The sequence below is a fragment of the Balaenoptera borealis genome, assembly GCF_965194805.1.
Source record: "Balaenoptera borealis genome assembly, chromosome: 14".
Classification (NCBI taxonomy): Eukaryota; Metazoa; Chordata; class Mammalia; order Artiodactyla; family Balaenopteridae; genus Balaenoptera; species Balaenoptera borealis.
Genome location: NC_138875.1, coordinates 50611450 through 50638540, shown reverse-complemented (window position 1 = coordinate 50638540; position 27091 = coordinate 50611450). Strand labels below are relative to the sequence as shown.

Here is a 27091-nt window from a genome sequence, read left to right as displayed (position 1 = left end):
ACTATCGAGGGCTCTCTTGTTGCGGAGCACAGGCTTCAGACGCGCTGGCTCAGTAGTTGTGGCTCACGGGCCCAGTTGCTCCGCGGCATGTGGGATCTTCCCAGACCAGGGCTCGAACCCGTGTCCCCTGCATTGGCAGGCGGATTCTCAACCACTGCGCCACCAGGGAAGCCCAAGAAATAATTTCTTAATCTAATTCTTTTCTACTTTTCTTGCTCATAAAACTTCAATCAACAGTGATCAAAGATCACAGTAGCAAACAGTATAAATGTTGTCATTTATAGTCATCAATTTTTAATTCAACTCTTTTTTTAGTAGCTTGAGGAAAAAGGAAAGAACGTTCACAATTCTATCCTCAAGGCTTTTTTTTTTAACCATAGTGTCATTTTATTATTTTTCTAATAATAACAATAACAGTAATAACAGCAAATGAGGTAGCTTTTGTTGGTTTTGAGTGTGGACTTGGGAGCCAGATAGACTGAGTTTGAATCCTAATCCTACAACTCACTAGTCATGTGACCTGGAAGAAGTCCTCAGTTTTCTCATCTATAAAATGGGTGCAATAATACTTACCTCTTAGATTGTTGTGAGGAATATAATTTAATATTTCTAATGCATTTAGAACAATGCCTGGTATGCATTAAATATCATAGAAGTGTTTATTAAATAAATGGATAAATGAATATAAAAATTCAAATCCCTTAATACTAATTATTTACTTTAAGCTGATATCAATTTCTTACTATTTGTTATATGTGTATTATGTGCATATGTTTGTATTTAAAGCTTTATCTTTTGATCAAGTTTGTGCAATCAATTTTCATACATAAATATCTTGCAACTTTAAAGGTTTTGCAAAACCTCTGGACTAGGTGGTCTCTAAAAATATAACTTAAGTCACTAATTTGATAATTCTCTGAGTGCAGCAAAATTCTATGGGATCTTATAGAGACATCAGGTTTCAAAAGCGAGTCTAAGGCATTTTGTTTGTAAATCTTAAACCATGACTATGAAGTAGGCCGTTCTCCTTGGCCACTCTTTCTCTCCCTCCCACAGACTGACTGATTCATTGATTAATGCAACTAACATTTCCATATGGAAAATACTGCATAAACTTTGTCAGAGAATTCATTAATCTATAAAAGATCTTACAGTCCAACATGGAAGCAACCTAAGTGTCCATCGACAGATGAATGGATAAAGAGGATGTGGCACATATATACAATGGAATATTACTCAGTCGTAAAGGGAAATGAAATTGAGTTATTTGTAGTGAGGTGGATGGACCTAGAGTCTGTCATACAGAGTGAAGTAAGTCAGAAAGAGAAAAACAAATACTGTATGCTAACACATATATATATGGAATCTAAAAAAAAAAAAAAAAAAGGTTCTGAAGAACCTAGGGGCAGGACAGGAATAAAGACGCAGATGTGGAGAATGGACTTGAGGACACGGGGAGGGGGAAGGGTAAGCTGGGACGAAGTGAGAAAGTGGCGTGGACATATATACACTACCAAATGTAAAATAGATAGCTAGTGGGAAGCAGCTGCATAGCACAGGGAGATCAGCTCGGTGCTTTTTGACCACCTAGAGGGGTGGGATAGGGAGGGTGGGAGGGAGATGCAAGAGGGAGGGGATATGGGGAAATATGTGTATGTGTAGCTGATTCACTTTGTTACACACAGCAGAAACTAATACAACAATATAAAGCATGTATACTCCAATAAAGATGTTAAAAAAAAAAAAAAAGGATCTTACAGTCCAAAAAGGGAGGAAAAAACCCTCCATCAGTATAGTATAAGGTAGAGAGTGACAAGTACTGAAAACACACATGTAAAGCTGTGGTGTTTCAAAGGAGAGAAATTATTTCCAAATGATAAGTGTCATTGAAAAGATGGCTGTTAAGCTGGGACTTTAAGGGAGAGCTCTGATCTATGTGGAGGCAGGATAGGATGCAGCAGGAAGAGACACGGCCAGGTCAGTTCTGGACTTGTTGAGTTGGAAGTGCCCGTGGGACGTCCAAGTGGAGGGGCCATGAGGGGCCAGGTACTTCTGAGAGAAGTTAGGGTAAATGTAAACTGTGGGTGTCACCTGCTTAGAGGTAGCAGTGTAGGCATGAGGGTTGATGAGAATGGAGAAATGTAATTACAGAAACAGTTCAGAGTCCTTCTTAGAGGAATTTACGTTCTTTCCCTGTACATATCCTTTGAGATATAAAAATTTTACCTGGTCGCCTCTGGAAACTCTTATCTAGATCATCCCTAATTCCTAAGACTAAAGGAAAAAAAAGGGGAAAGAGGTTTTATAAAAAATACAAACTTTTCCAGTTTCCATAAGATTGCTTATCAAGGACAGATACAAATCTTAAGTATCTTTTCTACAAATATTAATATAAAAAGCTTTAGCCATCTGATCAGACAAACTTAACTTACTCCAACTGTGGAATAAGTTATTTATAATAATAATGTTATTTATAACTAGTGAATTTTACATTATTGTACCTGTTTCATGGTTAAAATTTATTTTTTTAATTTATTTTATTTTTATTTTTTAAAATTTATTTTTGGCTGTGTGGGGTCTTCGTTGCTGCACGCGAGCTCTCTCTAGTTGTGGCGAGCAGGGGCTACTCTTCGTTGTGGTGCATGGGCTTCTCATTGCGGTGGCTCCTCTTGTTGTGGAGCACGGGCTCTAGGCACACGGGCTTCAGTAGTTGCAGCACGCGGGCTTCAGTAGTTGTGGCACACGGGCTTCAGTAGTTGCGGCACGTGGGCTCAATAGTTGCGGCGTGTGGGCTGTAGGGCACTCGGGCTTCAGTAGTTATGGCATGTGGGCTCAGTAATTGTGGCTTACAGGCTCTAGAGTGCAGGCTCAGTGGTTGTGGCACATGGGCTTAGTTGCTCGGCAGCATGTGGGATCTTCCTGGACCAGGTATCAAACCCATGTCCCCTGCATTGGCAGGTGGATTCTTAACCACTGTGCCACCAGGGAAGTCCCTCATGGTTAAAATTTAAAAATGAAACCATAAGGTCTCCATGTCTGTCGTATGTTTATGTGTATCTATATATGTATGTTGTAGATGTGTAGTGTTTTCTACCTTCTGATAGTATTACTAAAATTAATTTGTAAAAGAGCACTATTTAATTGACTTAAACAAATGCTTATATAAATTTAGTATTTATAAAAATGCTCAAAATTACAGTAGTCCCCCCCTTCTCCACAGGGGATATATTCCAAGACCCCCAGTGGATGCCTGAAACCATGGATAGTACGGAACCTTAGATATACTATGTTTTTTCGTATACTGATGGGTGGTAGCATATACAGTGAGGATGTGCTGGACAAAAGGATAATTCACATCCTGAGTGGGAGGGCGTGAGATTTCACCATGTTACTCAGAACGGTGCACAGTTTAAAACTTATGACAGATAGTTTTTGTTTTATTCTGATGCTTTTTCAAAGCCATTCCTGCAAAGGTGCTTCATCTTCAAGAAAATTCATGAAAGAAAATTTTGACAAGTGCAGTTTCCAGTAACTTTAAAATCATAAAACTGAACTAGGTAAGAATTTCTAGAACTAGTGAAAAAACTGGATTTAATCAGAACAAGTATTAATTGTATGGGACTGAATGAATTCCTTAATGTTTTGTTTGTCCAGATTTACGGAAACCTTTTCTCTTAAAGCTAAGAGTAATTTGGTAAAATATACCACTGTAAACAAAGATGACACATTTACTTTCCCCCCCTACCTGATCCCTCCAAAATTCAGAAGCTCTTGAGTATTGTTTTCATGGTAATATAGTTAGCTATTTACCTAAATTCAATAGAAATCTGTTCTCCATATAAGAGGATACAATTAGAAACATTGGCTATATTACTAAGACTTTGACTGGAATATTATATTTGAGTGAGATATGCATAGACTCAGATATGACCAAACAGCTTTGAGGAACTGCTTGAACTTTGGCTTGGCTTCCTGGCCTGGAGAGGCTTTTAAGAGTTCAATCTGGGATTCCTGATAAAAAGTCTCAGCGCAGCGTCTTCAAAAGACCTTGTATGGTCAATCACTATTCTTCTTGCACTTATGTAAATAACTAAGCCACATTTGACACAGATAAATTAGTTTTACTGTGATGGTCCTTGGAAATAAGGAAATGGGGATAATTGTAGAGAGAAAAATTATGTTTATACCTTTGTCTCTATTGAATTATAGTCCTGTTAATTGTCTTGAGGTTTTGTTATATACCTGTAAATTGGACTGGATCCTGAAATTTTCTAGTTTCCTCAAATATTTGGCTATAGCTCTCCAAACTAGTGTTTCCAGTGTTCTCCCACACTTTTGATTTGCAATCAGTAAGAACAAAGACTGCCCTAAAATCTCTTGGAAGGGGCTATACCAGGTCCTCCTCACTACCCAGATGGCAGCCAGACGTCGGGGACTCGAGCCTTGGAGGTCTCACAGCTGAAGACGGCCCCACCCGACATCTGGTCCTGTACAGATGCTAGAGACCTCCAAATAAAATTGACTGGGAAGAGAAGTAGCTGATACCGAGGTAGACTGCTTCTTTTTATGACACTGGATCAAGACTTCTTACTTCAAATAACCGTGAAACCTTTTTTCCATTCCTTTTCTTTACTCTGGCATTGGCCTGGAAAGATAATGCCATCATCCATATCTCCTAGGCCATTGCTGAGGGGTGTGCGGTATCCTTTCCGACTGTTGGATTTGTCATCAGAAAACTCTGATCTGTCCATGATGCTAGAGACTCTCTGGTCCATCTCCCTGTCTCTGGTTAAAAACCCCAAACATGGGGAACTCTGTTTCCAGGCACTATACAAAGAAAGGGACACAAAACAAGGGTAACCAGAATAAAACTGCCTGTGTGGTCTTCTGACCCTTAAATTTTTACTGGCCTCTATGGCTGTCACTCCTCTAGTCCTGAGCCACAGATTCAAATGGGAATTACCAGGAGGCATTCATGGTTCAAAATAAGCCCCCTGTGATAGATCCCTACTTCACTGGTTAAGAATAAATGTAAATGAGAATATGATCATAAACCTCTCTTTAATTCGAAAACATTGCAGAATCCGCAGCTAAAGCAATAGGTGCCTAACAAAAATTCTTAGACTCTCTGGCCAAAGTTGTTCTTGATAATAGGGTAGCCCTTTATTACCTTTCAGCTGATCCATAAAGTGTTTGTGCTGTGGCCAGCACCACCTGGTACACCTGCTGGATTAACACTTCTGTAGAAGTTGAAACTCAGTTACATTAAGATGACTGAGCAAGCCTCTTGGCTTAAAAAGATGACTCCTTCAATGGCATCTTTCTTTGACTTATTCGATTTTGATTGGTTTGGGTCTTGGGGACCATGGCTCCAAAGTGCACTCCAGACATTGGGAATTACCCTGCTTATTATAATCATAATAATCTCCCTGGTGCTTTGTATTCTCTCAAAAGCTTTAAATGCATGTTTGGAGCTGCTCACTACCAAGCAAATGAGCTCCCTAAGACTGGAATGCCAGAAAAGGAACAAAGGGAATGACAGACTTAAAGATTATAAACTGAGGCCTTGACCTGTGACTATCACAGGGAGATTAAGCAGAAGCACCATGATGTATGGATACCACACCAAGGATCGGCAGACGCTGCGAGAACACAGAGCAGTAGCCAAGAGTGGTGCTAAGGTGTTAAATTTTGATCACATCTCTCAGTTAAGCTGAGAGTCTGATCAGTAGTGGGGAATTGTTGTAAAAGAAACAATAGGCCCAAAATGGAGTCCTTGTGCTAAGCCCGTGTCAGCAAACCAAGACTTGATACTCAACTTAATTGAAGTTTTAATCTCCCCCAGGAATACAGTCTTAACTGGTCAGTCTGGAGTTGTCTGGTCAGCATCAATTAGGTTATCTGCCCACAGCCCCCTTCCGTCTCCTATAGGTAGGTTCCTACGCCACTGTTTTCCCCCTTCTGCCATAAAAGCCTTCCGTTTTGTACAACTCCTCGGAGCTCCTTTCTCCTTGGTAGATGGGATGCTGCCTAATTCATTAATCGCTCAGTAAAGTCAATTAGATCTTTAAAAGTTTTTTGGTTGAATTTTTGTTATTTAACAGGTGACATATTCACTCATCTGCTAAATACTATGCACCTTCTAGGTACTGCGGGGGGGACCATGGCAGAGAGGATAGGGACCTATCCTCTGAGGGTGGAGATCATCAGGATGCAGGGAAAATGGGGATTAATCAGCACAATAGCTCACAGGAGAGAACTTAGCATCCTCTTCTCTGGAGGACAGACTCTCGTCTATGTTGGGGCGTTTAATGATGAGGTTGTCTTATTTTAGAAAATAGAAAAGGAGTAGGGACTGGGAAGGTAATATTTTTAAAGAGGAAGGTTAAAGGGAAAGGCTCTAAAATACCAAGAATGTAATGAATGCATAGCCTATTGTCATTAAGGAGGGAGACTAAACTGGCAGGGGATTATTATTGCTTTAACGCTTCTCTGGGAAGAAATAGTGTGGAGTAACTGAAAATCATACAATTAGAGCAGGAGTTTTGACATCTTGCTTGAAGCCTGCTGAGCTGTAAGGCATGTGACTGAAGGTCGAGGAGGGTATGTGAGTAGATATGGATTAATAAACACACTGGAGTGTCTTACTGAGATAGTAATATTTGGATTATAAAGCACTTTTAAAAACTATTTGAGCCCATGATTAATTGAGGCTCACAAATTTCAAACAGTGAAATGTGTTTTACTGCAGTTGCTATTAAGAACTATCAGCTATCCGATTCCTTGATTTCCCTAGTGAATTTTATAATCTAAATTAAACAGAGAATGGTATAAATTTTCCCTTTTTTGGGTAGCCGATTAAAACCAATATCATCTCCGTATACTATTACATAGTAGTTATATCTCACTCTATGGAACAATTTATTATGGATCTGTTTACTTCCAGTATTTTTATGAATTGATCATAAGCCAATTTGAAAACTTACTGATCTAAAATAAGTTCAGTAATAACAGAATATACTGCCTGTAAGAATTATTAATGAAATAAATCAGGATGCATGGAAATTAGCATCTCTCTTTGTATAAATTATGTTGTAATGAGACTGTAAATCACTGCCTGTAACATATTTCTAGCTCCAGATGTAATCTGTGGTACTGACTTTATTACCAATTCATAACTATGCCTGAGTAAGGGAAACTATTTTCTGAACAGATTCTTCCTTGAAAATGTTTTAAAAAGAAAAAAAAAGAAGAAATGCAAGTATGAAGAGATTGTGTAACTGTGAAAATATCTAAAAATGCCACTATTTTTATTAAAATAGTTTTACTTTCTGAAGAAGCATATATGCCATTTTAGGTGTGATAGAAGTTTGCAGATGGAGATTTGCTCAATTTTTTCAAGAAAAAACATCCTTGCATACAAATTTCAGAGGCAATTCATCATAAAAAACTTGAGATGGAGAAAAAAATGACAATGTTTTCGTTCCCTATAACCACAACTGTCTTCTTACATTACAGACAAAAACTAAACAGAGGGAAAACCAAACAAAGAGTGCTTCAGGATGTTTTTTCATGAAATCACAAATCGGGAAACAAAATAAAACCTTCTCGGAGGAAGCGGGGGCTGTTTGCTTTGACCCTCCTCTTCTCTCTCTCGCAGCAGTGCTGGATTCTTCTCAATGGCCAGGAGATGCGCCTTTTTCCATCCTGCAGGACAGATTGACATCTATTTCTCTTGTTTCCTAGCGATGTTTTGAGGGTCCAGGGAAAATTTTTTATTCTATGTGCAAGAGTCAGTTGGATTAACTTTATGAAGTGTCTATGACAAACCACAGACCAGTGGGAAGTGGATAATTAGGGGCTATGGGTTTTTGGCGGTATGTGTTGCTTAATTCTCCCGTTGCCCCTTAGTTCAACCTAAATAAAGTCCAGGACCCCTTGTTCTTTTGCTAGTACACCCGAAGGGCTGCTGCTTCCCATCTCCCTATCGTCTATGTGACTATACAACAGACTGAACAATGGCTACCTGACTTTCAAATTCACCGTGCTTCACACATTCTAGTGGGTTTCTTCCTGGGAGTCAGTGGTGGAACCTTGCAGGTCATGTGGGTCCTTTCGGAAGTCCAGGCTTCTAGTGCTTGGCAGTGATCTCTGCTGCTGGCAACAGTCCCTCCCCACCAGATCTTTAGGATTCCTCCTTCTCAAGATACGATCCATGTCTGTGTGACAGTTACCATTTTCTCTATGTGCATATGTCTCTCCCATCTTCGTACCCTGTCCGTGCATTGCTGTGTTTACTTTATGAGGGGATCTGAGTTCATGATGGTAGGTGGGCTCAGACAGTGCATCTAAATAATGATATGTTACCCAGAGGAGGGAGTAGGATGGGGTCAGTGATGAGAATACTGAAAACAGGGCAAGAAATGTGTTCTCAGGTGGGCTGGAGGACGGGAAGGTGCCTGGAAGCCAGGAATCTGACCTTAGGAAAATGGAAGTCTGTCAGGAGGTTAGGAAGGCTGGCCAAGGAGGAGCAATCTGTATGCGTAATCAATCAAAACGGCACAAAACTGATTGGAAAAAGGCCAACAGAGGGCTTCTGTGTTTAAGGGACAGATGTAAAAAAGAATCATGAAAGGACTGTTTACAGAGATGGAGGAAAACAGACATTGCCTTGGAAACTGAGAGAGCAAAACACTTGGATAAAATAGAGGACTAGGAAATGGGTTTTTCATAGTGTAGAAATGACTGCTGTGTACCTGCATATGGACCCAAATAAGAAGAGAACCCCACCCTTCCAAAAATTGACTCCTAACTCTTCTCTTGTATTACAGGGTACTCTCTCAATGACTACTTAAATTTTTATTTTTTTCATAAAAATATTATTTAGAGAAAACATATTAACCTAAAAAGACCTTCATTAATGATAGTTTTACATTCCTGTAGGTGTTACTTAAGGAAATATATAAAATTTTATACATTCATATTTATATTATTTCATATATATTATAGATATATAAAGTTTATACATAAATAATAAAATTTGATATATATCCAATAACTTAATGTAATTTAATATAATTCAGTGATCACTCCTGGAAATACTCTTTTATTTAAAAGTAAGTATCAGTCCCATTACATATTTGGTACTTAGAACAGTACCAAATACTATTCTAAGCAGTGGGGATAGATGGTAACAAAAGAGACAAGATTTCTGGCCTATGGGGAACACAAGGTCTTGGAAGATGAGTTCTATGGAGAAAAAAAATGAAGCAGGTGAAGGGGGTAGCTGGTGGCAGAGGGTGTAATTTAGAAATGGTGGTTAAGGAGTCTTGCTGAGAAGGACGTTTGAGCAGAGACCTGAATGAAGTGACTTCACAAGTGCAAGTTTTGGATGATGTTGTAAAAAGCCTTTAAATGGCCACTTAAAAGGCCATGCAGTCAATGGTTATGTCCTGGAGATCACAAATATACAACTACAATACAAACGAGAAATTATGACAAATGTAACAACTATTTTTATACCAAGGTTACTTGTGACTTAAAATGAAATTTCAGAGACAGCATGAGCTATGGATTAAAAAATATTCATCCAAGTTAGGTGACCCCAAAGGGCGTTCTCATGGTAGAGGTTACATTGATGTAGAAGATAGATGTGAAGAGCCTGATAAAATCGTTTCATGGCATGTGTTATGGATTGAATGTTTGTGTCCTCCACATATTTATATATTGAAATCCTAACCCCCAATGTGATGGTGTTAGGAGGTGGAGCAGCCTTTGGGAGGTGATTAGGTCATGAGAGTGGAGCCCTCATGATGGGATTAGTGCCCTTAAAACAAGAGACACAAGAGCTTGGCCCCATCTCTGTCCCCTCCATGTAAGGACTCAGTGAGAAGATGACCATCTGCAAATTGGGAAGAGGGCCCCTCATCTGCCGGTACCTTGATCTTGGGCCTCCCAGCCTCTAGAACTGTGAGAAATCAATGTTGTTGTTTAAGCCACCCCATTTATGGTAATTTTGGATAGCCTGAGCTAAGAAAGTATGTGAGAGTGGAAACAAGTCATGCCCCCAAATTAATATATTTTATATAATGAGACCTTTCAGCTATATGAAAAGGTCAATTTATAAATTATACATTAGAAGTACACATTTTCTATAACAACTACATCCTTAAAATTTTGTACATTTGAGTGGGCCCCAACCTTTTCTTTTGGATCTTTTCCTTGGGAAACCAGGAGATCACCTTATTTTGGGGGTTGGCTTATTTATGGACATAGCAGATAGGCCTGGCCCATGGACACATTACAGATGCCAATTGCTGTTTTCCCAAACCTGCTGCACAGAATTTCGCAAGAAGCAGGTGCTCCATGACTGTTTGTGGAATGCTGGCTGAAGCTTCTATCCCCAAAAGCAGATTCCTTAGGCTGACTTGCACATTAAACCATCTGCTAGTGGAACACCTACCCCAGCTTTTCAGCAGTAAAACTGCAAGCCTGAGGAGGGGCCAGAACATTCTGCTCTGTGTGAATGTGGATGGAGCAGGGGGTAGGACAATATTGCCTATGGGAAGCCTTTGTCCTCTCTATTGTCCAGGCTGGGTAGATGGTGGGCGATGGGAATGAAACTTGAGTCTTCATGTCCTTTACTTCCTGGTGATAGTCTGACATAGGCAGGGTGGGCCTTACCCAGAATGGGGAGGGGATTCTGTAATGTATCTTCTGTGCCAGTTTGCCAAAGTGCGTGAAGTTTCCACCAATAGGTATCTTAGAGCCAGTTTGGGGTCTAGCCTCTCTCCTGCCCCTCATTCTTTCAACTCCCTTATTAAAGAGTCAGATGTGATGGTCAAAGGGAGCTAGTTTTTTTTTTTTTTAACCAGGTCAGCTGACTAGTAACCTAGGGGAGGCCTACTGGAATGGGACAAGGATTGAGTTAAGTTTGAGTCACCTGAATGGAACCATAGTCTCGAGAGCTCTAGAAGGCCAAGGGCAGATGGAGGACCCTGGAACTTTGGGGGAAACAGAATAATCTATTTGGTAGGCAGAATTCTAAGATGAACCTCAGTGACCTTCACCCTTTTATTATCTTCTCCCCTTGAGTGTGGGCAGAATCTGAACAAGATGAGCTAACATTCCCATGATTATGTTACATTGTATGGTACAAGGGATTTTGCGGATGTAATTAAGATTTTAGATCCGTTGACTTTTAGAGGGAGATCATTCATGTGAACGTGATCACAGGATCCCTTTCCATCTGGATCCAGAGGTCAGAGGTAGAGGAGTCAGAGATTCGAAGCATGAGAAGGTTTGATGTGCCATAACTGGCTTGATGTTGGAGAGAACCACATGGCAAGGAATGTGGACAGCCTCTATGAGCTGAGGGCTATGCCCCACTGACAGCTGGCAAGAAAACAGGAACCTCAGTCCTGCAACCAGAGGACCTGAATTCTGCCAACACCAAGAATGAGCTTGAACATGGATTTTCCCCTAGAGCCTCCAGACAGAGACAGCCTGCCTGACACCTTGATTGCAGCCCTAGGAAACCTTGAGCAGAGAACTCAGCCATGCCATGCTGGACTTCTGACCTACAGAACTGCGAGCTAATAAATGGGTGTTGTTTTAAGCCACTGAGTTTGTGGTAATTTGTTATGCAGCAGTAGAAAATGAATGTATTTTGCTAATGTCATTCTTTTTTTGGATATACACATTGCTATTTTATGATTTTCCTCTTCTTCAGACAGGGCAGTCTGTGAGTAACATTTAGATAAAATCCTTATATTTTGTGGCTGGGGAAACTGAGGGTTGTAGGGTGCCTTTCTTTCCTTGTCCCCTTTCTTCATAGCAGCTATATACAGAACATGGTATAAAATATGAGTGAGGTTTTTTCTTTTTCCGTTTGGTTTCGCGTGCCATAGGGATTCAAGGACTCCTGCTTATTACAACAAAAGCCAAATGTAGGTGCTAAATAGCACATTTTGAAGCCCCTCTTACTGCCCCCTTTTCAATGTTTTGCTCTGTTTCCAAACATCACATGGCTCCTCATTCCCGCTCCCTTGCCCTGGATTTGAAGCCACCCGTCGTTACCCTGAGAAAGCACCCCAACCCGTAAGTACTGCACCGCCACTGTGTCGGAGCACGGTCCCCACCCCACACAGGTGTCAGTTGTGCTTTCTATCCCATTTATAGCCACATAGGATTCTGGCATTTTCCAGCCAATCTGTCCCCCGGGGGCCTCTCACCAGCCTCTTGAACCTGCACGTTCTCCAGAGCAGCAATAGAGCAGCTGAGGTTTCATTTTCTCCTTACTCACATTTGAGGGAGAGAGACCATGGGCCTGGCCGCATAAGGACATTATTGAATCAGTGCTTTTGCTCAGGTTGTGGACCCCGACCCCTGAGGCCCAGGGGTTAAGCAACTGCTGAAGGTCATCCCAGGGACTCATCCCCCGAATTCTATAGCAGGCCCCAAGTGGACATTCAATCCATGTTAATTAATGATGATGACAGAGCTGGGATTTACCTTCCCCAAAATGAGGATTCCAGTGCGGATAAACTGTAAAAATGGATTAAGATTGATACACATGATGTCCAATCAAAAAAGCCATTAAGGTCAGTGAAGAAAATGGAATTTTAGAAATTGGTTGATTCAGTAGCTACTTTGGGTCATGGCTCAGTCTTGGGCTTTCACACTCATACCTTACTCTTTCAGGAGAAATAAGAACGGGTCAGATTAACTGCTCTACTGTGTTGGCAAGCACCATCATCCACAACCCAGGGAGCTGGCTGTTTTCTCTGCTGTGGCTCTCATTCCAGGCTATTGCCCATTACGTGATAGTTTCTTCATTATATTTATAAAAAATGTGTATATAGTGATACGATGAGAATGTAATTTAGCCTCATCCCTGGTTCCCAGCACAGAACTCCTAAAACTCTTGTAATTTCCTGAGTGATAGGGGTGAGAAGAGCATCTTCTGTTATTCATAATTAGCCCCTTTTAACCATACCTGAGTATACTAGTGAGGTGACTCTGGGTGGGCCCGCAGAAGCTTCAGGATGGGGGCTGGTTGCCAGAGGAACTAACTGTGTGATTAGAGGGACATTCAGCTCCACCCCTTGACCTCCAAGGAGTGAAGAAGGGCTGGAGATTGAGTTAGTCACCAGGGGCCAATGATATAATCAATCGTAATTAATGGATTCTGTAAAATCCTAAATGATGGGCTTCAGAGAACTTCCAGGTTGATGAATGCGTCCACGTGCTGGGAGGGTGATGCGGCCCAAACTCCACAGGGGCAGGAGTTTCTGTGCCTGGGACCCTTCTGGACCTTGCCCTATGTAGCTCTTCATGTGACTGTTCATCTGTATCTTTTATAATAAGCCAGTAATAATAAGTAAAGTATTCCCTTGTGTTCTGTGAGCTGTAAATTATCAAACCAGTGCCTTGATTTGTAGACAAGTTGAACAGAAGTAGGGATACCCTGGGGGAGCCACTTCTTGTGATTGGCATCTGAAGTGGAGGGCAGTCTTGTGGGACTGGACCCTTAATCTGTGGGGTCTGTGCTAACCCTGGGTGGTTAGTGTCAGAACTGAATTAAATTGTAGGACACCCAGTGGGTGTCTGCAGAGAACTGGAGAACTGCTTGGTGTGGGGAACCCACACATTTGATATCAGAAGTGTTGCGAGTAGAAATAGATCATATTGTACACAAACACACACATATTTACAGACACACACTTCCATTGCCTACAGATTATACTGTTCAGGAGAAATGACATCCACATACTCATCACTTTATTATGTAGTTAAATCCATATCATATGGTACAAGTAATAATTAGAAGACTGTGAGATTTGCTCAAGCATGGAGGAGAGGTTTAATTCTTTTTGCTCAAGGGTCAAGTGTTGGTTGATGGGGCTGTGCTTTGTTGGTTGGCTGCACTTCAAGTTATGGTCCGACTGGACTTGGCTCTTGGCTGTGAATTGGGCTCACGTTTGCTTCACGAGTACTATTCTGTGGCCCAGGCAGAGGGGCGGCAGTGATCTGACGGGGGATGCTCTTCTCAGGGCAGTGGCAGAGGGGCAAAGAATCAATGGAAACATATGCTGGCTCTAAGGCCAGGCTCGAAACTGGTGCCCTATTGTGTCCGCACACATTTCACTGGATGAATCAAGTCACGTGACTGAACCCCCAGGCAGAGGGGTGCGGAAGTATATTCCTGCCTTGGAGGAGGAAGGCAGGGAGTAAATATTTTTGAACAGCAGTCTAAGTTACCCCAGGAGGAAAGCTGAATATATGTGTGTGTATATATCCCTGCCTCCAAAACACATCAGCACGCATGCAGTCAGGGAAGTCTCTGAAGTGCTGAAAGACAGTGCTTGGACATCCCACATATGTGGATAGGCCAACAAACAGGATCCTGAGCAGCGTTCAACTGTTTCAGCACTGAAGCTTGCCTTGTGTTAATTTCTTCTGCTCTTTATGCTGGCCTCTCCACATTAATTCAGGTCACTCTCTGTTAAAAAGTGAGACAAGATAGTGTTTCAAAGAAAAATGTTCCCTATGAAATATTTAAACATGGTTAAAACTACCAGCAAGATGGAGTTGAATGTTTTATGTGGTAACTGGTGCTCAAATCTTGGTTCCCTTTGGGTAGGAAAGGAAGAACAGTGGTGGTAAAACCTATGCCCTGTGGTTATTACTCAGTCACCCAGAGGAATTTTAGGTGGATTTTGTCCCTACACCCAAAGCCAAACACCCATGCTGAGATGTTGTATTATCTCAGTTTGTTCAACGAGAGGAACAGAAGTTAGAGTTTGTAGTATCTGTGACTCTAAGGAAAGGATTGAGGAAGGAGGTAGGTGTATTAATATTTGAGGATCTACCACAGGTTAGAGACATTGGCTCAGAGAGGTAATGTAATTTACCTAAGGTCTCATGGTTAGAAAGAGGTAAGCCAGGATTCAGATTCCAAAAGCCTATGTAATGGTGCTTCTTTCCACACTTCAGTGACTGGGAGCTCTCTGTTTATAGAGCAGGTTGTATAGACAGCTCACGTTTGTAAAAATGACCTTATACTGACCTTTGGGCTCTTCAGAACTTCTAACAGTACTAATCAGCAGTCTCTTGCCTCTGGCAGCTCTTAGTGCCTCCTTAATCTTTTCCAGGCTGGTTCCTTCAACTCCTTCTCAGATGACACAGTATTCACTTTTAGTTACCCTGGTTATCTTTTTTGTAGGTGAACTCTAGCCTTTCTTAGGTAGAAAGGGACCAAAAGCCAGAAGGATCCTCAAAAAAGAGAGGCAAGCCCACTTGCTTCATCTTGGTTCTACGAGGACCAGGAAGTGTGGACAGCCCCTAGTCCATCACGCTGCACAAAAGTCCCCCGGGGGCAGGGACTGCATGTGTCCATGAGCTGTTGGACTCCAGCCCTGGTTTGGATGCTCAACAGAATTGAAATAATCGAGTCTGACATCACTTGCTTCTCTATGGCTATTTATTAGCCAGATATTTATTACACCACTTAAGGAAGCGACACCGAAAAGGGAGGGTAAGCTGAGAGGGGACCTGAAGTGATCAAATTCCCCACCTCATTCCCTCGCCCCCTGATGAGTATGTGATGGGAGATGGTAACCAATTAGTCCTGGAACATCTCAAGAATATGGAATATACCGTTTGCACTGCTAAATAGTCATGGTGTGGATTAAATGTAGGTCCTATGAGGTGTGGATTTATGAATAAATATGCAAGATAGAGAACACAAAGACAATTGAAAAGAAGAAAAATTGCATGCTTCAAGGAAATTCAGTGAGGAAATGAATTTGCTCTCTCTCTCACAAACACAAAATCTCTGTGGCTTGATTTACACTCTAAAACAATATATTATCTTGTTTTGGGAAGAGCCTTTCCCATTTCTCTTGGTGTTTCAAGTAGATCCACACCTTTCCATCCTCTTGAGCACGTGACTGCTTGGAGCATCCAATTTTGAAGAAGTTGTGTTTGTCCTAAATGCAGCAGTCAACACTTTGAAAGGGGATTTTGGCAAAGCTCTATGTCACAGGTCAAATTTGTGCCCCTGTCTCCAATTCAGATGTTGAAGTCCTAACCTCCAGTACATCAGAATGTGACCTTATTGGAGGTAGGGCCTTTAAGGGCTGTGAGGCTGAAATGAGGTCATTAGGTTGGGCCTTAATCCAATACCACTGGTGTCCTTATAAGAAGAGGAGAGTAGGACACAGACACACACAGAGAGGGAAGATGATGTCAAGAGACACAGGGAGAAGACGACCACCCACAAGTCAAGGAGAGAGTTCTGGAACAGGTGGTCCTCTCACAGCCCGCAGGGCGACCAGCCCTGTCAACACCTTCATCAGACTTCTAGGCTCCAGACTGTGAGACAATACATTTCTGTTGTTTAAACCTCCCAGTTTATGGTACTTGGTTACAGCAGCCTGGGCAAATGAGTACACCCCATTCAGAAATACATACGTGCACCAGATAAGAGAGGGAAAGGGAGAAAAGTAGAAAGGGATTAGTTTGGGAGAGTTTGATTATCTCACAATCTGTGTGGATATGATTGCGGCTGACCTTGCATGTGGAGCAAGGATACTTGATGATGTGTCCTGCATGGGTCATCGCACTGAGTGTTCGGTTTATTTCAAATATATAAGAATATCAAGGATCAGCTCAAACTTAAAAATAATTCTACAATGAGGTAATTTTCATTGTTTAAAAAAATTTTGTTTTCATTTGGAATATTGCAGTCCACAAAAGCATGGTGGAGATGCCAAAGGGAAAAGTGTTTCTTCTTGGTGAGAATTTCCATGTATTTGGCCCTCCTGCCACCTGGTGGAAGCCCCCAGCCCGATATCTTCACAGGGACAGGGCTGGCTGACTGAAGGGAACCCTAGGCCCGCTCAAAGCAGCCGCCGTGAATTCCTTTGGGTGGGGATTTGGTCGGGCTATTTTTTTTTCTGCTTTCTGTTCAAATGAACTGCCAGTAGGTGTTATGTCCAGACAACTACCCCGTGGAAGCCCAGAAAAAGCTGCAAAATAGAATGGAGGTTAATCTCCTTGAAGTGGTTTGTCGGGGCTTCTAAGGTCAGTGTGGAGGAGCTGGAGTCCACGGCGCCCCCAGAGCTGAGTGGGGTTGCGGGAGTGCCAGGGCGCCTGCCCTGCCTGCCTCCGCACACACTGGGAAAGCACAAAAAGCCCTCTGTCCACGGCAGCCTGTGAACTGGCTTTCATCGTTGGCGCCAAAGACCCGGCACTCTTAGGTAATAAAGGACACGGACATCGGTCCCGAGGGAGAAGACTCCAGTTCCAGAATGTCTCTTTGTCCAGAAACAGCTGTGTGGAATTCAAGACTATCCAAGGATGTAAAGATCACAGGATCTCTTTCTTTCATTGTCTACTTGTTCGTCCGGGCACCACACTGTGCTTCTGCCATCAGTGGAGCTGCCCACCACGGTGAAGGCATGAGGCCTTAGGTTAAAGATTTATTCTTTTCTGCGGAGCCTCAAGTCAGTTGTTAACCCTCTCCTTACCTTTCTTTCATTTAAAAAATTTTTATTAATTTTTTTTGGAAATCTGCATACAAAAAGGTATATTAATCATACATGGATGATTTAAAGAGCGATAAGCAAACAAAACCCACGCACCTATCTTTTTTTTTTTTAACATCTTTATTGGAGTATAATTGCTTTACAATGGTGTGTTAGTTTCTGCTGTATAACAAAGTGAATCAGCCATGCACCCATCTTTAACTTCAAGAATAGATGATTTCTTCTTTCAGGGATATTATAGTAACATTAGTGGAATCTTATTTCTCTTTGGGATACAATCTTTTGACGTGGCTGTGTCATCTAGTCAAGCTATGAGGCTCGGAGGATAATAAGGTATGAGAATAATTAACTTGGGTGTTGGGATATGTCCTCCCACTGGTGTACCAAATATCAGCAAACAAAGGATTCACTGCAGCCAATTTCTTTGTTAGTTGCATGAATGCATGTAGCCTACTTAATAAAACAAACAAACAAAACTCTGTTTCAACGTCAGTAAGGATGTAACTGTAGATTAAGATTCATCCATCCATCCAATATTTAATTTATTTGTAATTCATTAATCAAATGCCCATTGCATGCCTACTGTGTACTAGGCACTCAATAAACAGACCCAACAGGAGTGGGAAGAGGATGGGAAAAAGGGGCAGGAGCAGAGCTCTCTAGAAGAGAAGCCTCCATCCTTCCCCTGAGTCAAGGATTTTTGACCCTTTTCTCACAGACATGAGAAATTTTGACTTGGTCCCAGTAGGCAAATTATAAGTCTCATATTACAAAGTCAGCTATGTCACTTCTTGGCTCTAACTAATTAGGAAGGTTTGTCTTGTTAGATTCTCAGCTCTTCCACCTCCCCTGCCCCATATTCTTCAATGGAGTACAACCTCGAAAAGGACCCTAACCCACACTGTGCCCGTGTGTATTCTGTTGCTGTCTCAGCCGTAGCAGAGGAGGAGCTCCACTTTCAGCTGGGCCTGGACAGGGAAGTGTATGAACACAGTGACTCTGTGCAGTGACGATTCTGGGGTATGAGGTAACCAGCAGATCTTCTGCCCCATGGAAGCTGGGGATGGGATCAGATACAGCTTATGGGGCAAGGAGAGTGGAAGTGGGTTGAATATTGTGAGCTCAGGTTTCCCTAGTTTAATGGTTCTCTTTGAGGGAAAAAAGGATGGAACCACATGCATTGATGTATGTGTTGTGTGTTGGGCCCAGTGCTAGGCTTGATATCGTTTCATCTTGACCAAATTCCCCTAGGTAGCTATTCTTCCCATTTTACAGAAGAGGAAACGGAGGCTCTGAGAAGTTAAATGTTATGTCCAAGGCTTCACAGCCCAGAAGTGCTGCACCTGTTATGTGAACCCACTCTTCATTCACAATACTGCTCAGCCTCTTGTTTAGGGGTTGACAGCCCTTGATAGCACTGTCCCGGAAAGTGCTATGACAAGTCACCCTGTTCAGCACTATGCAGGCTGCCTCAGAGGTGCCTGCCCACAACTCTCTGCTGCTCAGGCATGGGGCGGGAGACAGGGGCGGGAGGCAGGGATTCAGGACAGAATGGCAGATTGGTCAAGCTCTGCATTTTCTTAGCCCCCCTCTCACCCTCTTCCTTTTCAGTATTTCCTCCTCTTTGAGGGGTCCAGTGCCCTGGCACAGCGGGGAGTCTGTGAACTTGAGATGGAACCTCAGCTCCACAGCTAACTGTGAGATTTTAGGCAAGCCTCAGTTTCCTCATCTGTAAAGATAACATCAGCGGGGTCTCCCGTGCATGAGAAGTAGACGTTCTAGCTACAGATCCTGGCACGCAGAGCAGAAACTCACCTCATGGGACTCACTTTTTCTTACCTTTATCCCCTCCTGCATTGCTTGTTGATCCTGTCCTCCCTTCCCACATTAGCACTTCTGTCCAAGGCTGCATCTCCGTGTCTCTCCCCTGATCTTGCTTATTCTTCCTGAGGCATTTGTGACAGTTTGAAGTAGAATGGGCAGCTCCCTCTAGGAACATCATTTCATTTTAAAAGGAATACTCTAGAGATAATAACAGACTAAAGAATGAACCTCTAATGGTGACACTATGGCAAAATGATGGTTTAACGAAGAAGACATTTGTGGGCAGATGGACCTTTGCTGATTCCTGAAATCTTGATGACAAGCCCTTTGATGCTGGTCCAACACGGGATCCATCCTGTCCTCTGTACTTGGTGCCACATGTGACAGTGTTGATAGAAGTTGGAGAAAATATAACCAAGGAACCATTTTAAATCTGGAGCCCATTTACCCTGCTTTTATACTTTCTCTGTTACTGTGTTTATCGTATGGTGTGTATGTATTGTGTTGTAGGTATCTGTCATTATATTACTAGAGAGCTTCAGGCATTAATACAGCTAAAACCATCAAACTAGAGGATTGCTGAAATAGGAATTCATTTCTCTGTAAAATGTCATGTACTTAACAGGTGCTGATATCTTGTAGCTAACTGCTCACTTTACCCCCACCTGAATGGTTATTAGGGCCAAATTACAGTGCATGATCCTTTAGCAATTACTGTGTTTGGGCACATAATGACGAATCTCCAGAAGTGTACATCTTACTGTGAGACCAACCAATCTTTAAACCCATAGACTTCAGATCAATTTCTTTTAACTAGTAAGCAAATAGTGGGGGTTTTTATGTGTAATCACTCTTGAAAGAAACACAAATGCCTGGAATTGCTTTGGGAAATGAATCACACACAGGCGAACACACGCACACACACGCAAAATGCCATTAAAGGTTACAATCTCTGACTTTTCATGATAGTCTTAAAATTGACTGGAACTTTAGCGACTATCTAATCTAAGTTCTTCACTTTAGAGTAGAGAAACTGAGGTTCAGAGAGGGGAAGGAAAGCCTGAGTTTGCTCAGCTGCTTATGAAAGAGTCAGGGTAAGAACGTAGGTCTTCTCATTCCTTGTCCAGTGATGCACACGTTCATCCTTCCTCCCTTCCTTTCCTCCTCCCTGGATCCCTCCTTCCCTCTCTCCCAAGTTCAAGTTCAGTTTTCTAGCAGTCTTCTCCTCCTAACCACACACCTGGCTCCCTCACTTTCTTCAGGTCTCTGCTCAGCTGTCGCCATATGAGTCAGGCGGTCCCTGAGCACCCAGCACAGAGTAGCACCTCCACTTCTCCATGACACTTACTCCCCTCTTTATTTACTTTATTGCCTGACTGCTCCAGCGAGAATGGAAGCTCCAACTAGAATGTAAGCTTCATGACAGAAAGAACTTTGTTTTGTTCACTGTAAACTCTGAAGCACCTACAACAGTGCCTGGTACACAGTAGTTGCTCAGTAAATATCTGTTGAATGAATGGATGAACATCTACTAGTGACAGGCAGAGGCTGCAGAAACAAGAGTGAGCAAAACGCTTCTTTGCCTGCCCTCGTGAGGACTCAACTTAGCAGAGGAGGAACCTTACATTAGTAATCACCCATCTGTGATAAATTCTACCGAAGGCTTTCCAGGGGGGCCCCCTGAGTGCAAAGCAAAGCGTCTCGACTTGGTCTGGGAGGCTTATGACAATTGTGGGAAAAGACCACACTTACACTATATGTCATCATTCCTGAACCTGGCGTATAGAATGTATTCATCCCTAGTAACGTTTCAGTGTTTTTTTGTCAAACAAACTTGGTTTGGTTGCTGTGGGACTAGGTTAGTCTCTGAATAGGCTGTGCCTGGGTAAGAGTTTAGGGACGGGATGATCCCCTAGATAAAACTATGTAGAGATACAGACCATTGTGCCTGTCCTAAGCATGGGAACCTACATGCCATTCGCTGAATGATTTTTGAATGAGTTTATTCAGAAGGGAAGGCAGAACCGAATTGATATCTCCCTGGGGAAATTCATAGTTGGGAGCAAAGACTGGTTAGCTCCCAGAGTGGCCACATGATGTCGCTGTTGCTTAAAAATGTAGAGGAGCGAAAACCTTTCTTTTGTGAGGACCAGTTTACGAAGGAAGTTTCAGGAAGGTGGAAACTATTTGTTCCAATAAGAGGAACACATCTATGCACTTAAAAGACATTTAAAAGCGTAACAACACCTGGCCTATTTCCCAAGGCCACTGTTTTGTGCCTTTATTTTTAATGCACTGTTTTATTTTTGTTTAATATTATTTTTCACTTTACTCAGCAATATACCGAGCGATTTCTTCTGAAGTCAGAGCACCCGTATGTCTAATATCTTATATGCCCTCAAAGGGTTTTAAAATGTAAATGTTTCGTTGAAGCATTATAAAACCCAGAAGAATAAAGATGACGTGCTGTGCATGGAGGCGTATGATGACCTCAGCTTTCTGTACCTGAGGTCATCTCTGAAAACGGCCAACTGTCAACGTAGATTCCATCTCTCTACATTTCCCCAATCAACGTAGTTTATTTAAAATTTGTCCATTGTCTTTTTTTTTTTTTGCTTTCTCACTCATTATTCTTCCTTTTTGTTTATTAAAGAATTTTTATCATTTCAATGATTTATTTTGTTCTTTTAAAAAAGTTCATTCATTCCTCACATTTCCTGGGTGTACCTGTTGTGTGTGTGTGTGAGACCCTGTTCCAGGTCTTGTATCATCTCCGTATTTAAGGCTCTTGCAGTCTTGTAAGGTTGTAGGACCAGCTCATAGGAATAATAAGCTGAATGGTTCGTGCATGTCTTCCTACACCTCAAACCTTGTGCCAAGCTCTTTACCTGTATCTCATTTACATCTCATGACAGCTCTTGTTAACCCCATTTTACAGGTGGGAAAACTGAGGTTTAGGGAGGTTCAATAATTTACCTAAGTCTAAACAGCTATGTATGCTGGAGCTGAGATTTACATTCCGGTACATTTGGCCACAGAGCCTGAACTTTACAGATTTTCAGTAATATTAGGCAAAATTAGGTAAATATTAAAAAAAATAGACATTCAGAGTGCTGTGGGAATTCCTATCTGGAGAGGTTCCATGGAAGAAGTGGCATTTGAGATTGGCTTTGAAAGAGGAATAAAATTTCCCCTGAGACATGAGAAGGGAGGGTCAACCAAACAAAGGTTTAGTTCTTGCTTATGATATCTTTACAGGATAAACCGGCAGGGGGTCCTGGTTCCACATGTTGACGCAGGGACCCTGGCTGGAGGGCCTCTGTCTGTAGCTGCTTGAGCAGGAGAAGAGAGAAGTTTGTATGGCGGTTTTATGACGTTTGCCTGGATGTGATTCACATCACTCTGCTTGCATTTCATTGGTCAGGACTAGTCACATGGTCTTGCTTAACCACGAGAAGACTGGGAAATATAGGGAAGAGATGGAATATTGGAGATGGAATAGTCTCTACTATTGTGCTGCCTCCCTGGAAGTAGGGAAGACATGCATTGTTATCCAGATTTAACCAGTGGATAGCCTTGGACACAGAACAATGAATTGACTCACTCAAGATTCCACGGTCACCTTGGTCATAGCTACCAAGAGAGGGTGGGGTAGGCAGCTATTGATGTGAATTTATTTTAAGAGCCTCCTCTCTCCTTTCCCATTTCTGTCTTTCCTCCCATGACTGACTGAAAGAGATAGGAATTCTATAATTTCAAATGGGTTTCTTTGGCTTAAGCCCTGGATCCTTTGAAAATTAAAATAGTCTTTAGAGAAATAGCCTCTTAATCCTGAACCACAGGTTCAAGTCTCTTTTGGAATGATGGGATGGGGTCGGGGGGGCAGTTTTCTAGTACAAATAAAGAAACAAGCAAGCAAATAAGATTTTAAAATGACACTCATTCGCATCTCAAGCTTGGTATTTCTCAACCTTTTCCAGGGGAAGATCAATTTGTAGGAGGGCATATTTCTCTCCTCTACCAGGGGTACCTCTGTACAAACCTATCAACAGTGCTGTGAAAAATAGTCTAACGACTGACCCATTGTTGTCTGCGGTGAATGGAGCATTTGCTTGTTTCAAGTGACATACTAGGTAACTCTCTTCCAAACAGCAGGGTGCTTACCCATGTGAAAAAAAAAAAAAAAAAATGAAAGGAACAGCCAGATTTGGTTACTGTCGGAGCCACATGATTCAGAGATATCCTTGATAATGACAGTTGCACAGCTGGATAATTAATCAAAGTATGAGGAGAATATAGAGCACTGTAATGCACACAGCTCCCTCTCGTCTCCACGGGATCAGGCCATCATCTGTTTATTCTCCTTTGGAATGGCTTGAGATTATTCAATTATTCAATAGCTTCCCTCATTGCTGTGATGGGATGTATGGTTTTTAATTGGCACCAGGGTCTTTCAGTTCCTATGAACTTTGCTCGTCACTCTTGTGATCCCAATCCCCGGAAGCCTGAATGTTTATCTTTATCTAGAGCTGGGCCCAAACAATGCACCTGGAAGCACTGATCAGCTTCTAAAAAAGCACTTCTGCCAGGCAGTTGGTAGCAAGATCATGACAAAAATTTCATTTTGGTCTTGTACTTTTTTCTTGCTACCTGCATTTTTCTTGGCCTAGAAGATAGGATTAAAAAGTAATCTATATTTAACATGAAATTTCTCTGCCATTATGGTTAGTTTTGTAAATGCTGTCTTTTCCTAAGGAGAAAGTTTTAGGTTTTAAGTCAGCTGGTGTATAAATATTTGCCCATCATGGCGTTTCTTGGAAGTGCTTTCTGAAAAAGTGATTCAGTATTTCTAATATATAAAAACAATGTTTTTTCAAACTTTGGAGAGAGATTATTCTGTTTGTTCAGGGACATTGATTAAGAAATAGGTTACCACCTATTTTAGGGCCTTTGAACATAAAGTTACAATGAAATCTCATTAAGTGGTGAATTTTTTGCCCTCTTTAGCGGAATTTTTCTCCTTGAATGCAAAGTTTTCAACCTTCTGTATTAATTAACTCAAAATGTTTTTTTCCAGCTCAGTCCCTGCATAGCTCTGTCAGACCATATTCCTAACAAATACTTTCATGCTAATACTTCACATTGCTCCTCTGCCTGATCATTTTAAGAGTAATAACTTATCACAAGTCCAACAACATGCTCTGCATTTCAAGGCCCTATTTAACTTGACCTCAGCAAATGACCCTGCCTTTTTTTCTTGCTACCTTTTCAGTTTATCTCTTTCATCTTCTTGTCCTCAATGTGAGGTTCCCAGAATGAAGCATCTGTGACCCCGGGAGCTCGTTAACATGCAGAATCTTAGGGGCCACCCAGCCCAGCTGAGGAGAATCTGCACTTTTAATGAGTTCCTGAGTATGTTCCTGAGAACATTCCTTTGAGAAGCCGGGCTCCTGTACCTTCTGGCCACCTCCTTGCCTCCATGCCTTTGCATATACTGTTCCCTCTGTCTGAAATACCATCCCTTCCTCCCTCCACTTAGGTCAATTTCTATTCATTTTTGGGGGGCTAGTCAGTTGAGCTTTCACTTTCTTCCTTATACTGTTATGATACATTTTAAAATTAAGTCTTATTTTGGAGTTAGTTTTTGAAGACAGATCATAAGACAAAAATCACACAGAGTCAAAAGTATCCTTGAAAATATTTTAAGTTGCTCATCAAATGTAGCACAGATGTCTTAGGGTATCTTATTCTGTCTGTTAACACATCTACACATGGTCACAGTTTCCTCCCAAGTCAGACACTTTGCTATTTCTTTGGTTAAATACCAGATATATTGAACGGCTTGTGTTTAGACATCACATTGTATAGAGAGTATGTCTCTCCCACCTCCAAGTGTATATAGTTGAACTTGCATAAACTAAATATGTGTAAGAAGTAACTCCCCTGAAGTCAGGTCTGAGAGATGTTACCACTTGTTTTTATTGCCATGTTGAGTTGGATCTGGTCAGAGCAAACATGAACTCTTAGGACTATTTAGAAAAATATGTTTTGTATTCTTCTGAGTTCATTGTGAACCATTCCCTTTGCATTAAAAAAAGGAACCCAAATACTCAGTGCACTAAAAAATAAGAGAAAAACATTTTCTAAATTAACCATGAAGTTTATTTGTAATGGGAGAGAATCTGTATATAATAAGGAAACAAAACAAGAAGAAAGAGAAGGAAAAGGAGGAGAAAATGGAGAAGGAAGAGGAAAAGGAAAAAAAATCCCTGCATAAAGTTGTAACAGAGAAAAAGACATTTTAGGTAGATTAATGTTGCCTGATAGGAACTGATTAATGTCCCCTCAAAAGTCCCATGTTGAAGCCCTAACCCCCAGTGTGACCGTATTTAGAGATAGAACCCTTAAGGACGTAATTAAGTTTAAATCAAGTCATAAGAGTGAGGCCCTAATCTGATAGGACTGGTGTCCTTATAAGAAGAGGGAGAGACCACAGCTCAGTTAATATCTCTCTCCCTCTCCTTTTCTCTCTCTCTCCATCTGTACAGAGGCAAGGCCATGTGATGAAACATTAGGAAGTTCTCAGCAGCCATCTGCAAACCGGGAAGAGAGGTATCACCAGAAACCAACCTTGCTGGCGCCTTGATCCTGGACTTCCAGACTCTAGAACCGTGAGAAAATACATTTCTGTTGTTTAAGCCATCACTGTCTGGTATTTTGTTATGGCAGTCCCGAGCTAAGACATTCCTTAACTGAAATCTCTGTCCTGAAGACAGAATGGATTGATATTTTCACCTGAGGTCTCATTATTTTGCCTGTGATAACGGTATAACTGCAGTGTTATAATTCATTGTGCAGCTATTGTTCTATCCATCTCAGAAATTGCTTGCTGCTTGATAACATTTGTGAGCTGAATGGAGTAAAATTACTCACTTATTCTTATAACTGTTTAGATTCTAATTAGCTGCTGTCTCCAAATATTTCCCAGTGCACTCAGGGTTTTCAAGTGGATTGAACTACCTAAGTCCTGAAAAAAAGTGATATTGAAATTGAAATCCATAGTTTGCTATGGTAATGATGTTATTGTAGCAGAAGTATGATGGGAATCTTAAATAGTTGTTGCTTGACTTCTTTAGCTAATAAAATATTCTTCCAGTAAATTAGAGCCATACAGGTGGGAAGTCTCCTCCTACAATATAGCCTTCTCAGTGAGGTGCTACGTTCAGAGCTCACATTCTCTTTTTCCTTTAATGAAGAAAAAAAGACTGTAGGAGGTAAAATTCAAAGTTGCTAAAATTGATATTTAAGAGAAGTGGAAAATGTGGGCACGAATGTGCTCTTCCTCTAATGAGGAATCACATCCAGCATTCAGGATTAATGAGGAGAAGCGGCCGTCTGAGGAACTTTTGTCAGCTTACGTTTGGTGCATGTACACCTGTTAATGTTGTGTATTTCACAATATTCGGCATCTAATATCCATGGCTGTCAGAGGGCTGAACAAATATTTCACTAGTGTTGTTTTATGATGGGGTTAAGCTGCAGTGGGGGATTTATACAGCTGGGGGGCCCTTAGATTCATTCTCTCTAAATAATGTTTTGTTTCTTTCTTGGTTTGAAATGTGTCCAGATAGCCATACTGCCAGGGAAAATCACTTCAAGCACATACGTGAACATTTTTGTTAAGCATAACATTTCACTACCCTCTGCTTCTTGAA

General features: G+C 41.5%; 1 long non-coding RNA gene across 1 annotated transcript in view; it reads left to right on the top strand.

Annotated features, from left to right (window-relative positions):
- Window positions 1-25483, top strand: part of LOC309611300 — a 33476-nt gene extending 7993 nt beyond the window's left edge. Inside the window, exon 2 of the long non-coding RNA XR_014234436.1 lies at window positions 172-25483. This is a non-coding gene — a long non-coding RNA (uncharacterized lncRNA). The remainder of the gene's footprint in view (window positions 1-171) is intronic.
- The last annotated feature ends 1608 nt before the right edge of the window (window positions 25484-27091 follow it).